The 15,825-nt window shown below is 44.7% G+C and overlaps 1 protein-coding gene across 18 annotated transcripts in view; it reads right to left on the minus strand.

The window, feature by feature from the left end:
- Positions 1-15,825, minus strand: part of ASXL2 (ASXL transcriptional regulator 2) — a 247,197-nt gene that overhangs the window by 60,839 nt on the left and 170,533 nt on the right. The window contains exon 1 of one of the 18 annotated variants that reach the window (XM_073335487.1): positions 6,318-8,054. The exons of the other annotated variants lie outside the window; for them this stretch is intronic. The gene's annotated coding sequence lies outside the window, so the exon portion shown is untranslated. Of the gene's footprint in view, positions 1-6,317; positions 8,055-15,825 lie in introns of those variants that run through there. 18 annotated transcript variants of the gene reach the window in all.

Raw genomic sequence — 15,825 nt, forward strand, 5'->3', positions numbered from 1 at the left:
ATTCTGGCAAGAAGGAACTGAGCAGGTGGCGGGTCGGCAGGGACCTATATACACCGCCATGAAGGTGCCACTCCAGGGGTCTCCACAGCCGACCTAACGGGTGCCGCTAGGGGGAAAACCTTCCGGCGATCGTGCACGCTGTGTGCACACACCCCTATTGGAATGCACATGAGCAACACATCTCAAAGAACAACAGTTACGAGAGGCAGGTAACTGTTTTTTATGAACTGACCAGTCAAGCACACACCTCATTTGGAACCGGAAGTACACAATCAGGCTGTAGCGGGCGTGAGGAAGCAAATATGGCACAGTACTGTTTTAAACATAAACTACTAAAAAAAAAGGGAAAGTTTAAAACAAAAGATTTGACATGGTATCTGATTCTGTGTCTGTTTCATTTAAATTAAGATGGTTAAAAGCAGCATTTTTCTTCTGCACAGTAAAGTTTTCCCCGACCTTCTCAGCGTCTGGGGCCTCTATGGGGACTGTAGCCAAGGTGACAGTAGCCTGGCCTTGCAATTGGTTGTGCCTTAGCAGTGACCTGGGCCAGGGGTGTAGGCTGATCCTTGGCTGTCTGGGGTGGTCGGTGCGCTGAGGTCACTGAACGGGGGCCCCTGGAAAAGGAGCCTTGGGCCTGATGGTAAGTCCAGGGTGTCCGAAAAGGCCATTGTGCCGGAGGCTGCCACTGTGGTTGCCATGTCATTGGTGCCTTCCTCTGTCGCTTGTCAGATCTATGTCTGCTGCGATGGGAATAGTCCGTGTCCCAAGACACAGATCTCAACTGAGATGACCACAGTGGTGCTGCATGGTACTGCGCTGGGGACTTGTGCCGAGTTGATGATGCAGGGGACAGGTATCAAGATGCCCGGGCCGGGGACTGAAACCGGGAATCCGGCATCAGGGACAGGTGACAAGTGTCCAGCATCGGGGACCGGTGCCGAGGGCCCAGTGCTGGTCCTCTCTCGGAGCTGGGAATTGCTGCTGCTCCCTCGGCGGTGCATCTGATGCTGGAGAACCCCTAGATGCTGAGGGTTCCTTCATGGGATGCCCTGGTACCACGCCTGCAGGTCCGGCTGTTTTCTGCACCGGGGAGTGCCCCCTGTTGACTTTTCTATGCTGCTTGTACAGCACCGGTGAATGCGAGTGGTGCTGGGCTGTCTGTGCATCCTGTGGTGCCGGAGGGCTCCGGTGCCGAGGGTGTCTTAGACTACAATCCTTCCTCGGCACCGTGTCACATACCGATGCCGGGGCACTCTGTAAGGACATGCTTGGTGTGGGGTCCTGGCGGTCTGCAGCAGACTGGGGATGAAGGGCGGATTCCATGAGCAACTGCTTCAGCTGGAAATCTCACTCCTTTTTAGTTTGGGGGCGGAAAGCCCTGCAGATCTTGCACCTTTCTGTCTGGTGCGCCTCCCCCAGACACGAGTCGTGGGGGTCGCTTGTTGGCATAGGCTTGCTGCAGGTTCCACAGGGTGTAAAGCCTTGGGCTTGCTGCATGCCCTGGAGCCCAAGGGGCAGGGGTTGTTATTGGGGAAACCCCACTCCCAAATCTCACTATATACAATATATACACTAACAACTAAGACTAACTACAACTAAATTAGACTAAGCTAACCATATGAAAGCACGCTAAAGAAAGCACTTGCTAAGCAAGCGACCGCAGTTCCAACGACTGTTGCTGGCATTAAGAAGGAACTGAGGTGGGACCAGCAGGGTCATATATTGAGCGCCATGAAGATGCAACGCCGGGGGCTCCACAGCTGACCCGATGGGAACTGCTAAGGGAAAACTTTCCGATGACTGTGCATGTGGTATGCAAACACTTGATTGGAACGGATATGAATAAGCACTCAAAGAACTATTCTTTTAGTACAAAAAAAAACCCGAGGATTGTGGCACCTTAGAGACTAACAAATTTATTTGGGCATAAGCCTTCATGGGCTAAAACCCACTTTATCAGATGCATGCAGTAGAAAATACAGTAGGAAGATATATATACACAGAGAACATGAAAAAATGGGTGTTGCCATACAACTGTAATGAGACCAATTAATTAAGGTGGGCTGTTATCAGCAGGAGAAAAAAAAAAGTTTGTAGTGATCATCAGGATGGCCCATTTCAAACAGTTGACAAGAAGGTGTGAGCAACAGTAGGGGGAAAAAAATTAGCAAGAGGAAATAGTTTTACTGTGTGGCATGACCCATCAAATCCCAGTCTCTATTCAAGCCTAAGTTAATGGTGTCCAGTTTGCAAATTAATTCCAATTCTGCAGTTTCTCACTGAAGTCTGTTTTTGAAGTTTTTTTGTTGGAGAATCGCAACTTTTAGTACAGTTTTTCAACTAGTTCTGCATGCACCTTACAGTAACTTAATCTAGACCCACATTACACTAGTTTGCCTAGGAGAATGTCATGTGGGACTGTGTCAAAAACCTTATTAAAATTGAGATATATCACGTCTACAGTTTCCCCCCATCCACTAGACCAATAATCTTGTCAAAGAGGGAAATTAGGTCAGTTTGGCATGATTTGTTGTTGAGAAATCCATGTTGGCTGTTACTTATTACCCTGTTAGCTTCTGGGTGCTTACAAACTGATGGTTTAATAATTTGTTTCAGTATCTTTCCAGGTATTAAAGTCAGGCTGACTGGCTATAATTCCACAAGTCCTCTTTGTTCCCCCTTTTAAAGATAGGTCCTATATTTGCCCTTCTCCAGTCATTTGCGACATCACCCATCCTCCATGAGTTTTCAGATATTTGCTAACAGTTCAGCGATTTCTTCATCTAGTTCCTTAAGTACCCTAAGGTGAATTTCATTAGCTCCTGCTGACTTGAATATATCTAACTTACCAAAATATTCTTTAACCTGTTCTTAACCTATTTCAGCTTGTGTTCCCCCTTTCCTCTTGTTGTTAATATTAATTGGGTTAAGCCTCTGGCCACCATTATCCTTTTTTAGTGAAGACTGAAGCAAAATAAGCATTTAACATCTCAGCCTTCTTGGTGTTGTGCATTATTAGCTCTCCTTCACTACTAAGTAGAGGACCTACACTTTCCTTTGCCATTATCTTGCTCCTAATGTATTTTTGAACCTCTTCTTATGCCTTTTACATCCCTTTCTAGGTGTAACTCATTTTGTGCCTTAGCCTTTCTGATTTTGTCCCTACATGCTCGTGCTATTCTTTTGTATTCATCCTTAGCAATTTGTCCATGTTTCCACTTTTTGTAGGATTCCTTCTTGATTTTCAGGTCATTAAAGAGTTCCTGATGGAGCCATCTTGGTCTCTTACTATTCTGTTTCTCCTTCACATCAGCATAGTTTGTTGTTGTGCTTTTAATACTGTCTCTGAGAAAATGCCAGCTCTCCGGAACTCCGTTTTCTCTTTTGCTTTTCTTCCCATGGGATCTTTCCTACCAGAATTCTCAGTTGTTAAAGTCTGGGTTTTTTTGTTTTTTTTTTTTGAAGTCTACTGGTCCTTATTCTGCTGCTCTCACTCCTTTCTTTCCTTAGAATCATGAAATCTGTCATTTCATGACCACTTTCACCCAAATTGCCTTCAATCTCCAGACTTGTAACCAATTCCTCCATGTTGGTTGGAATCAAGTCTAAAATGGCTGTCCCCCTGGTTACCCCTTCTACTTTCTGAAACAAAAAGTTGTCCCCAGCACATTCCAAGAGCTTACTGGACATTTTCTGTTTTGCTGTATTACTTTCTCAACATATGTCTGAGTAGCTATAGTCCCACATTTCCACGAGGTCTTGTTTCGGATATTTCTGTTATTTGTTCCAGAAATGCCTCATCCACATCCTCCTCCTGATTTGCTGGCCTATAGTAGACCCATACCATGATGTCATCCCTATTGTTTTTCCCTTTTATCTTTACCCGAAAATGTCTGATCTGCCTCTCACCACCTTCTGGACCTCAGGACAAGTGTATATATTCTTAATGTATTATGCAACACCTTCTCCCCTTCTTCCCTGCCTGTCCTTCCTGAACAAGCTATAACCCTCTATACCAATATTTCAGTCCTGAGATTTATCCCATCGAGTCTCTGTGATGCAAGTTAAGTCATAATTTAGCTTATGTACTCATACTTCCAGCTATTCCTGTTTAGTCCCCATACCCCTTGCAGAAGTTATTATTATTACTACAAGTAGTATTATGATAGCATCTAGGAGCCCCAGTCATGGACCAGAATACTACTGTGCCAGGTGCTGCACAAACACAGAACAAAAAGACAGTCCCTAGCCCCACAGAGCTGGCAATCTCAGTATAAGACAAGAGACAATAGAAGAACAACAGAATTCAGCAGTGAATGGGATAAACATTTTTCCAAGTAAGCAGAAAGATCCTAGTTTTGGGATGGACTGTTTATAAACAAGCAGGGCCTCACTAGGGCAGGGGGTCAGTCCATTAGCCTTTCATCTTTGAAAACCAGGGCTCCACGCTCAGCTTCATTACAGGGAACATGGCCATGGTGGGCTCCTCATTCTGCTCAATGGAGAGTTGTTTATATCAGCAATTTATCACACAATTTGACACAACTGATAGACTGCTCAAGAGAGGCTCAGGACTGACTAGCAGGTGGTGTAGTGGGTCAGGAAGGAGGAACTTTGGCAGGGAAGTGGGCTGGGAGCGAAATCCTGAACTGGAACAATAGGTACTGTTGCGAAGCAAACATGAAGTTTGTTGGTACAGCACGGAAAGAGGGTCCAGGACTGGGAAGCAAGTGGTGCGACAGGTGAGGGCTGATGATCATTGACAAAGCTAGAAAGGTGGGCAAGAGGGATAGAGAAGGGAAAAGCTTTGAGTTGTAGATGAAGAATGTAAGTATTCCAGCCAACCCAGGAAAGGACCTGGAAGAGAACTCTCCTAGTACAGCCAGGAGTAATCCAGTGGGCAGGTGTAGAGGAGCCAAGGGAGAGCCCACAGCAAATCACGGGGAGAGATAGAGGAGCTGATATTTTGGCACCATGAGTAGGTATTTTTTGGATTATGAGTAGAGCTTTGGAAAAACACCATTTTTCCTCCCAAAACCTGACCCATCATGGTCAGGCTCCTGCTTGTACAATACCTGGCTTCTGTCAGCAGGAGCAGCCCTAGCCATTTTGCTGGCCACAGCTGAAAGCATCCATCAGAATGACTGAGCAAAGAAAGGCCGAACCCACCTTAACTAATAAGGCCATTACTCTGGCTGTAGGAGAGGCACGGGACATTGTTGAAGAAGAAAGCACAAAAGTACTCTTGCATTTGTACAGCAGCTTTATCTAAATGGATCCTAATGAGCTTTAGAAACTTGATGATCATATTGTATAAACCACACATGTAGGAATCACTTTGCCAACCACTGAAGTGAAGCCATTTCTAGGGAAGACCATAGCAGCTGTTTAATAGTGCACAGCAAAACTACAAGACCGTCTGGTCAGGAAGCAAAGTATCATCCCTAACTGCAACTGCAGGGAGAGTTTAGGGAGGCAGGATATTCATAAACTGGAATACGGAGAGAATACAATGGTTTAGTACCACTAAATCCTTGTGAAATTAAATGCATTTGGGGTTGTCCATGACATGGGGAGGGGAGGACATCTAGCAACACAGTGTCTCCCTAGCTTGATGGTTCAGTGAATTCTGTGCTCAGAGAGAAGCATGAATTTCCAACACAACTTCATAGAGCACCCTGGGTTTTTCTTGGAGATCTCTGACACAAGTACTGATTCAGCTCAACTCCCACATCCTTTTTACAAGAATCAGACAGGATCACAGTTTGAAGTGTTAGAGGTAACAGGAGAAATAGTAGCCTTAACCAGTAAGCAACTAGAAATACAATATTTTGAGCAATTCAATTATGTTTCTGATAAATTTAAAATATTACATTTTATAATGCCACAGGGAATTACAAAGATTGTCTTTAGCTGGATAACTGCTTCAGTGAGCTCCAAAGACAGTGGAAATGTTAATTTGGCTACTGGTGCCCCATGTACACAGACATTACTGCCACCTAGGGAGCGGGTAATTCAGCACACACAATTCATTCTGTCCACAGGAGTGCTCAAATAATTTCTGCTCCAACTGCCATGGTAAATCGGATTTATTCTCTTCTTTGGTATGAAATTAACATTCGTTTTCACAATCTTCAGACATGATGGCACACATTCTTTCAGCTTTTAAAATGTAACAGAGTACCCAAATGCAGCACAATCTAAATATAATACAACGTGCCCCAGAAACTGCTGATGAAACCAGCCCTTCACCTATCCAATCATCCCTGCAATAGAAGCCAACATAAGCCATGTGGCCACATGGACCAGGGACTTACCTCTTCTTGTTGGAGCTCAGGAGTAGGAACTCTATTGGAATTTGGTCTCTGACTTTATTTTGCTTTGGGATACATGCAATATAAAAACAAATTAAAATAGTTCCAGAGTTCCTGTTCAAGGAGTTGCATGAATTGCCATGGGGTTCTCTGCCTTGAAAAGTACACGTTTAGAAAGCAAAGGCTGCGCTTTACTCATTTGGAAAGAAAGTACAGTCAAGCTGAACTAAAAATACAATACCCCCACTTCAAGTATGTGCAGTCATAAGCTTAAAATAACCCAATTTTAACCAGCTAATGGGATCCAGATGTATGACAAAAAACCTATATTAAAGTCATCCCAATATATTTTGAGAAGCACATAAATGTGTGTCTCAATAACCCCAATGCTTTGCTTATTTTACAGGTATATGGTTTACCATATAACTAGAACTCCACAGTGAATTTATATTAAAACAAGATGAAATTTACAACTGCCATCCACCATTTTAAAAAAGATTTCTTCCACACAACTGCTCTTTACTGAAAGGAAGGAAGAACTAATGCCCCAAAATACTGTCCCAATTACAGCTTTCCAGAACTCCCACTCCTGCACTTTGCCGTGGGTGAAATTGAAACTTTCACTGCTGTAACTAAGATTATACATTCCGAGTATCAGATTAGGTTTTCAGGATACACAAAGGGCCAACTGTTCACTGCTCACACACACAAAGAGAAACTTGAATATATTTGGTACTGGCAGTTCTGAGGAAATCAACTATAGCACTAAACAAGTCCAAGGCATGTCTGCACACATTTCATGTGTCTCCACTCTCCAAAAATCTCATTTCAGGGCTCTACACTCTTTCCTCACTCCTTCTGGAAGCCCCCTGAAAAGCCCTGTGTTCACGCTCTCTCTTGTTCTTAATGGGTAGCTCTTCTCCCCTCCAGGCAAGGGTAGAGAAACTTATCACTGACAGGCATTATGGAAATGGGAGGAGCTCAGAGAAGGGGGGGAAGTTTGTTTAATCTGATCTTTGTCCTGGATAAAGAAATACAGAATGAAGGCAGCTCCTAATGGGCCTCACTAGAGAGCTGGAAGCTCAGGAGAGGTATAGTGTTGGAACACTTTCAGAGAAATCCAGCTGCTTAAGTATGTGTGCATCTTACTCCATATGTAGGAGTGACTCCATCCCAAAAACATACCCCTTCAAATGTGTCCACCTAGTCTGTTAATCAGGGGACAAGGCCAATGTGGAAATCTTCAGGTTAACAAGCAAACCACAGCCCTGAAGACTGACAGCTCTATTCTCAAACTGATACCAGAGCTTCCAAAATCTAACATCATGACAAATGTTGATACCCAAGTAAACAATTCCTCTGATTACGGGAATCTCCAAGATGGTGCCAACCCAGGGCTCATCCAAATAGGCACACAATAGTTCTGGTTTCAGCCTAAGTGTAGACATGGGGAGGGCTTGTGGGGACAGTGATTACACTTGTATCCTGGTCAAACTGTCAACTACTCCAGGCTGAGAGCAGTACTTGAGCACACATTGAAGAGTAAGGCCAACCATGTCAATCCATCGCTGGAGGCTCATGGAACCAATAGTCTTTGAATACGCTAACAGAGAATGCCATCGTACCACGGGATCAGAACAACCTGTACCCTACGTTCATATACCACCATGAGAGAGGACAGGAGATTCTTCTCTGCTTCTGCAGGGGCAAAATCATGATCACCAGAACTGTTCTTGACAGTGAGCCAATTTCTCAATCCAGAAAGCATTTTGAGTCACTGTATAGGGTGAGGAGAGAGAAACAATCAGAGATACACAGATATACATACACAAACACACCCCTCCTTTGGAACTTTTAAAATTTTAGCTAAAAGTACTAATTATTCCCAGATGTATCTCAAACTAGCCAGCATTGATTAGGTGATTTCATACAGATGTCACTGCAGATGTGGGTTTTAGGGAGAAAGTTAAAGGATAGGTAGTGGCTTGACTGATTAAGTCAGGGAGAGCATTCTACATAGCAGGAGCAGCACAGGCCATTGCTAGAAGCACCTAGTCTTTCTGCTGACAAACAGTCAATACAGCCTTAGACTAGTTCATCTGGAAGACACTTGACACAAACAACCTTGCCAGCTAATCTTCTCTTATGAGGCAAGGTAACTAAGAAGCAGGTGAAAAGCAATTTCCAACAACATCTGATGTTGGCCAGTATCTTAGCATGTCTGAACTGCAATTAGACACTCATGGCTGGCCCATGCCAACTGACTCGGGGTAAGGAGCTGTGTAATCATGCTGTAGATGTTCAAACTCTGACTGGAGTCCTAGCTGTAGGACCCACCATGGTGGGAGGATCCGTGTTCAGGCTGCAGCCTGACCCGAATGTCTACACCTGAGTCTGTGGGGCTCAGGCTAAGAAACCCAATTCGGCTGGCCTGGGCCAGCTGCAGGTTTTTAATGACGGTGTAGACAGTACCCTTAGACCCCACTTGGACAGACTTCAAAGTAGACTATGGCACAGTTACTGCAATGGTTGCAAAGGTGGTCCTGTGCCTCTTAGCCATGAACAAAAAAGACAAGCTTCCATGCCAATGCCATTAATACTTTGCTCTTCTATAACACCTTTCATCCAAGGATCTCAAAGCACTTCTGGGAACATCAGTTACAGCAGCCTGTAGCCTAAACATCCTTCCTCTTCCTTTTGCAATAAGGCATGTACTGTGATGGTTTGCAATACTGGGGAGTGTTGGCCAGTGGTCAGGGGGTTAGGCCCTTTGAACTGCGGGGACAGGGGGTTGGTAGGCGAGCCTAGGCCCTCCTACTCCACTGGGATCTGGCCCAGGGCCCTGTGAGGGCTATCAAAGGTCTGAAACCCAGAAGCACCTTAAGGCTGCCCTCCCTGGGTCATTTCCTACCACCCCACTGTTGTACAAAGTTCACAGTCCATAGCAAGAAGGTGAGAAGGAGGTCAAGCTCTAGTGTGTGCAGTTTCTAGTTTCACAGTGCCAAATGTGGTTTTGGGAAGAAGGAAGGTAGATTGATTGGTTCAGATGAAATTCAGAGACCAATCTGGGGGTTAATTTTGCATGAAGTCTTAGCACCACCTTGTTCCTTGCACAGGGAAGCTCAGCCATAAGTGTCTGAATCTCACTCATTCTTCTGGCCAAAGTGATAGTGACTAGTAGGATCTTTTTCTGAGTAAGTTCATGTAAAAGAACATTCTGTGAGAGACTCAAATGCAGGCTCTGAGAGTCTCAGGAGGACTATACTGAGGACCCAGGCAGGGGGGGGCTCTCTGACTGGTGGGTAAGTATGTAGTAGCCCTTTGATACAGTGGGGTGAGGGAAGACTGAGTACAACTGCACAGTTGTGTGACAAGCTGAAAGCACCGCAATGTGGACTTAAATAAAGCCGAGTGAAAGACAGGCCTGATTGAGATTCATTAAATAGTCAAACATTTTTGGTATTGAGGCCTGGACCCAGTCCTGGCCTTTTTGGACGTTTTGAGAAATCACTTCTAATTAGAAAAATATGTTTGTCTGGTAGATGTTTGCGTTCTGTCCGGATTTACTGGACCTGTGAAGAGCAGTCTCTGTCCGTGGTGCTCAGCCACCCAACAGCCATGCTGTCAGCTGTTGCAATTGAGTATTTAGTCACCTGTTGTGAGATTAGACCCAGGCAGTCTGGGAGCTGGACCAGAGGCTGAATGGCCATCTGTCATCAGAACTGCCTTGGCTAGTATGGAGTCATCAGAATGATCGTGGCTGTGTGTCTTTTGATCTTGGAAATCACCCAGTGAATCGGGGGAACTGGTGGAAAGGCATACAGCAAGCCTTTGTCCCACTGTCGGAGGAAGACATCTGCTAACACCTCTGGACTCAAGCCTCCTCTGGCTCCAAAGTTGACATTTTGCATTGTCCCTAGTGGCAGATAAGTCAATCATCTCTTCTGATGGAGTACCCTCTTCCATGATGGATCTGTGTAAGGACCATTCACGGCTCATCGCTGATTGCCTGCTCAGGAAGTCTGCTAAATTGTTGCAGAGATTTGGACTTATCCTGCATGACTGCAACTACTAAAGATCCCAGGTTTGGGTGAGAATAAAGGTGCTTGAAATTTTTAGGGCACTTGGTAGCACATATCCACTCATTTGGATGTAGGCTCAATGGTTTCTACATGCAGAGTCTCTGTGGGTTTGTACTCTGAGACTGGTGCTGGGTGTCGGCCCCATGTCAAAGATGACCCCGGAGGGGATCTAGGTAATTCGGGGATGACATATCTAGGGCCCATAATTGGTGTGATGGTCAATGCCAGAATCTTTGCCGGTGGTGTTATCGGTGCTGGTTTTCTGAGTGTTGCTTTCATCTTGGTAGTGGGCTTAGATTCCCTGTCTCTGGAGGAGAAGAGACAACACTCCTCCTTCTAGCACAGTGTCTCCCAACGTTTAGAGTTGTGTCTGGACTCTGCTTGGGCCCTTTCAGTTTTGCCCTTGGATTGAGGCACCAGTGTCAGTTCCAACAATAATAGCCTGTGTCAATGGCCCAGTGCCAAGATAGTCGGTGCTAATTTTGGCAACATTTTCTATCCTGCTTTTCTGTCACTGCTTGACCCTGTGGTGTGAGGTCTGCTGGAGGAAGCATTCACTGAAGATGGCTCTTTTCATTCTTTGGAGATGGCAATCTCTTCTGGGTCCAAGGTGGTGCACATCGATTGTTTGAGCAGGAATAGTATCAGCTGCACATTCCTCAACTTATGCATCCTCAAGAAGAATGGTTTGCACACTGCACACTTCCTAGGTATATGACTTCCCCTCAAAACAGAACAGGCATTGACTATGCCTGTCAATGAGGGGGTGTCAAGGTTCCTTCCCCACTCTGAATTCTAGGGTACAGATGTGGGGACCTGTATGAAAGACCCCTTAAGCTTATTCTTACCAGCTTAGATTAAAAACTTCCCCAAGGTACAAACTTTGCCTTGTCCTTGAACTGTATGCTGCCACCACCAAGCGTTTTAAACAAAGAACAGGGAAAGAGACCACGTGGAGATGTCTTCCACCAAAATATCCCCCCAAGCCCTACACCCCCTTTCCTGGGGAAGGCTTGATAAGAATCCTCACCAATTTGTACAGGTGAACACAGACTCAAACCCTTGGATCTTAAGAACAATGAAAAATCAATCAGGTTCTTAAAAGAAGAATTTTAATTAAAGAAAAGGTAAAAAGATCACCTCTGTAAAATCAGGATGGTAAATACCTTACAGGGTAATCAGATTCAAAACATAGAGAATCCCTCTAGGCAGAACCTTAAGTTACAAAAAGACACAAAAACAGGAATACACATTCCATCCAGCACAACGTATTTTATCAGCCACTAAACAAAAGGAAATCTAACACATTTCTAGCTAGATTATTTACCAATTTAAGAGGAGTTGTAAGGCTGCATTCCTGATCTGTTCCTGGCAAAAGCATCACACAGACAGACCAACCCTTTGTCCCCCGCCCCTCCAGATTTGAAAGTATCTTGTCCTCTCATTGGTCATTTTGGGTCAGGTGCCAGCGAGGTTACCTCAGCTTCTTAACCCTTTACAGGTGAAAGGGTTTTGCCTCTGGCCAGGAGGGATTTTATAGCACTGTATACAGAAAGGTGGTTACCCTTCCCTTTAGAGTTACGACAGGGGGATAAGTCCATCACTAATCAGGTGGGGTTTAAACCGGGATTGATAGTGACAGGCACAAGGAAACTAGCCCCTCTGTAAAGAGGGGTATACCGGAGGAATCTTTTTTCCGCTCATTTTTTTTTTGAAACAGACAATTTTTTAAAAAAAAACCCTGATAATGAAGGGGCTGATGGAGGCTTCTTCACCAAAATGTTAGGAAAAAAATGAGTTTGAAGCGAACTAGGAGCAGGTTGGACACTTGCTGGGTTCCATCTCGCTGCCATAGGCAGTAAGAGGGAACCTCAGCAGGGTTATAGATGCTCTGCCCTTTATGCTGTCACATGGGAGCACGATGGGGCACAGGTGCATGTGTGGTCCCGACAGAAATGGCTTTTCAAAATAATCCAATCTCGCATGCATGAGGCACATGAGCAGTCCCAATGGGATCCACAGTGACACATGCTCCAAGAAGAACATATAGAGCCACGGGCAGAACACCAGGCCTGAGTTGGCAGCAGAGCCCTGGGAAATCAACAGCTAGAAGAGGGGAGAGGGGGTTGAGCAAAGCTGGCAGCATTAACTTAGCGCCTTCCTCTCTCACAATCCCTTCCCTGAGGAATGTGCAACTGGGGAAACCTTCAACCACATGTTCACTGTGGGGATGTACTGGGATATTAATGGATTTTTCTAGCTGTGAAGTATTTGAGAAACAGGGTCTCACTTTGCTGTTTCATGTTATGAGCTAAACGATACCAATAACAAATCTAACCTCATGAGACTAGAGTCAAACCTTTATACCCCCTTTCCTTATAATCCAAACTACACCACGGCACTTACACCTAATAAACTTGACACGGGTTTCCTAGGCTTTGGGCATATACAATGGAAAACATTAGCAGTGGAGAGAGGTGCCAAGTACATTGTCAGTTAGTACTGTCTCCCCAAAGAGCGTGCTAGAATCCAAAGTTGTCTTGTTTCACAAGATAGCCATAGGAGAGAACAATTTCAAAGTACTGGGAAAATTCAGATGGCTGGTGCCAATGGTTTTCCACTGAAAAGGAGCACTGGATTAGAAAAATATAACAATAAATGACCCCTTAGTATTATACAGGGACTACCATCCCCCAAAATCCCATATACACACCCCCTCCCCATTGTATCCACCAATGAAATTGCAGCCACTTGCCTCTGGGGTGAAATCCAGCAGCTTCTAACTGCACTCAAGAACATACAGAACAGTTTATCACAGGAAGTAAAGCATCCTGCAGCATCATATTTCTTTCCCCTGGAGGTCTCCTATCCAAGTACTAACCAGGCTCAACCCTTTGTGAGATGACAAAATCACAGACAGAAGAAGTAAGGCTAATAACATGACTTTTCCTTTAAAAATAATGCAGAGAATCCCAATCCCAAATGTAATTACAAACCAAAACTAAATGAATGAGCTAATAAATCACTGCATATTGTCAGGAACACCCCTATGGTGCAGAACTTTTCTCTCATTCTCAGTATGGCTGCCAGAACTAGTAAACCCCAAATCACATTCAGGATGAATCATTCCTATCACCAAGAGTGATTCTCAGTAGCCTGTAGTTTTTAGCCTCAGCTCGATTCCCTAATGCAAATGAAATGTTTTATAAAATGCACACATTTTTGAAGGAGAACATGGTGCATGGCTGAGTGATCCTCTGTTCCCTACTAGGAATGGGCAACATTTTCATACATCAGCCAACCCTGCCGCTTGGAACAATCCCAATCTTTTAGTTTTCAGTTATTTGCTATATTCTTCTTATATACTGGGGAAGTGAGGTGGAAAATGAATACTCCACCGCTACTATGCTGAAATAGTCCACCAAGAGAAATTAAGTTCACTAGACAATTATTCTGTGAGCAGAATGCTTTTTCTTTTTAAAATTGGAGTTACTGGGCCAAAGTCTGTGACCTGCTAAGGCACTAGAGAGCAGTCATAAGCAGCAGGAGGTGGTTAGTGGAGAATTTCTTCTGTGACTCTTTGCCAGCAGACAATCCTCCTGTGATAGCTTTCCTGCCGCCACAAGAATGCTGTGGGGGAGTGACAGAGCAGAGCGCTGCTGTGCCCAATTCTCCGCAGGGACCATAGTTCAGCGGTGTAAGTCACAGCCACCTCCTGCAGCTTTAGTTTATACCAAGGCTAGTGGCAGAGGATCAGAGAGCTGCAACTGGCTCCCTGCAGCCTCCCTCCACCACATTCAAGCTCTGCGAGGGCAGGGTGGAGACTCTTCCCTGCTGTACTTGACACCATCCCTGCAGAATGGTTTTGCAGGAAAGGAAGAGTGCTCTGGAACTTCAGATAATTCTGAGTGAAGGGTGGCTTGCAGGAACTCACTCTTAAGGAAAAAGAAAGGGGAAAATTCATCTTTGGTGTTAGTGGCTGCCGCTGCTGCCATTTTATTGTGGTCACTTATTACTGGTCCAGGCTGAAATGCATCATCCATTACATCTTCAATACGCCATCTATTTATGTTGCTTTGTTTAGAGATGTGGATGCTGCTTTACAGGCAAATACAAAGGTGAAGTCCCTGCCCCAAGATCCTCACAGTTACCAATTCAACCAAGGGCTACAGACATGGTGAATGTGAGGAGGATAAAAATAAACAAAAGGAGAAAATACAATCCGGGAGGTGGAGGTGGAATGCAGTTTTCCAAAGGGAGCAACATGTCAAAGCTGGTGGGCATTGTAGATTTCTTGTCAGTTACTGTATTTTCCTTTTATGTTGTGCTATTTCTACAGCGTTTGTTGTGAGCCAGGTAAATTAGAAAAGTACAGTGTAACACCTTACTTTATCATCTGGTCTGTAAGATGCTTCGAGAAAGAGAGAGCAAGCCAAAGGACTAAACCACAAGTGACTGGCGCCTCTCAAGGTATGTCTAGGTTGCAATCGTTGCTCAAATAGACATTCCTGAGTTAGCTGTAATCTAGTTAGCTCAGTTCCCTGAATAGTTATGCCCTGGAGGCAGGTGTTCTAGACTGGGCTGTACAAGAGCACCTAGAACCCTGGGCAATTACTGGTGGCACTAGCCTGCACTGCTGCAGCTTCGCTACTCCGACACAGATTAAACACCAGTGACTGCACTCTATACAGACCCTCAGAGGCCAAGTGCTCCTCCTCTGTCTTCCCTGTTTTAGGATACAACAGTTCCCTGAACAGCTCTGTCAACGCAAGTCAATCCCTGGCCCCCACAAAGTTGTGACCATGCACCTTCATTCTTATTTGAAGAGTGACGACCAATCATATCATATAGTTGTAGATCTATAATGTGAATTACCTCCAAAGGTGGGCACTAATGGTCCCAAAGGACCATTACTCATCACACTGCAGTCTCTGCATGTATAAATTCATGACCTAAAGCGGTCTCTTGACTTGAACCTCTTGAAAGATTTAAACCAAATGAATGTGGTAATCAAGGATAGATCCACTTTCTGCGTGGCAAGAACCACCTTTTAGTCTAAGAATCCAAAAACATCTGAGAAGGATTTGTTATCAGTGAGCAAAATAAATTTGAAAAGAGCCAGTTTAGCCCCTTTTCTAGTTGTCTGGTCTGTAAGGTGCTGCTAGAAAGAGACCACCACAGAGCCTTTTGCAGAGGAACCACTCTTTCAAAATATCAAGAAGATCTGAACCAACACTAACTGTGACAAGATAATCTCATGCCTGGGAACCACATCACTCCTCACAATGCTTTTTATTTTCCTCTCAATAGTGAAAATCGATTATTAAAGCAAGGTCTCAGTAGATCCATGCCTGCATGACCCAGTGCCCTGAAACTAGAACCAGAGCACCAGCTCTAGGTGGCACCTGCCACAATGGATCTCACAGCTC

This window comes from Lepidochelys kempii, chromosome 3 (assembly GCF_965140265.1).
Source record: "Lepidochelys kempii isolate rLepKem1 chromosome 3, rLepKem1.hap2, whole genome shotgun sequence".
In the NCBI taxonomy this organism is placed as follows: Eukaryota; Metazoa; Chordata; order Testudines; family Cheloniidae; genus Lepidochelys; species Lepidochelys kempii.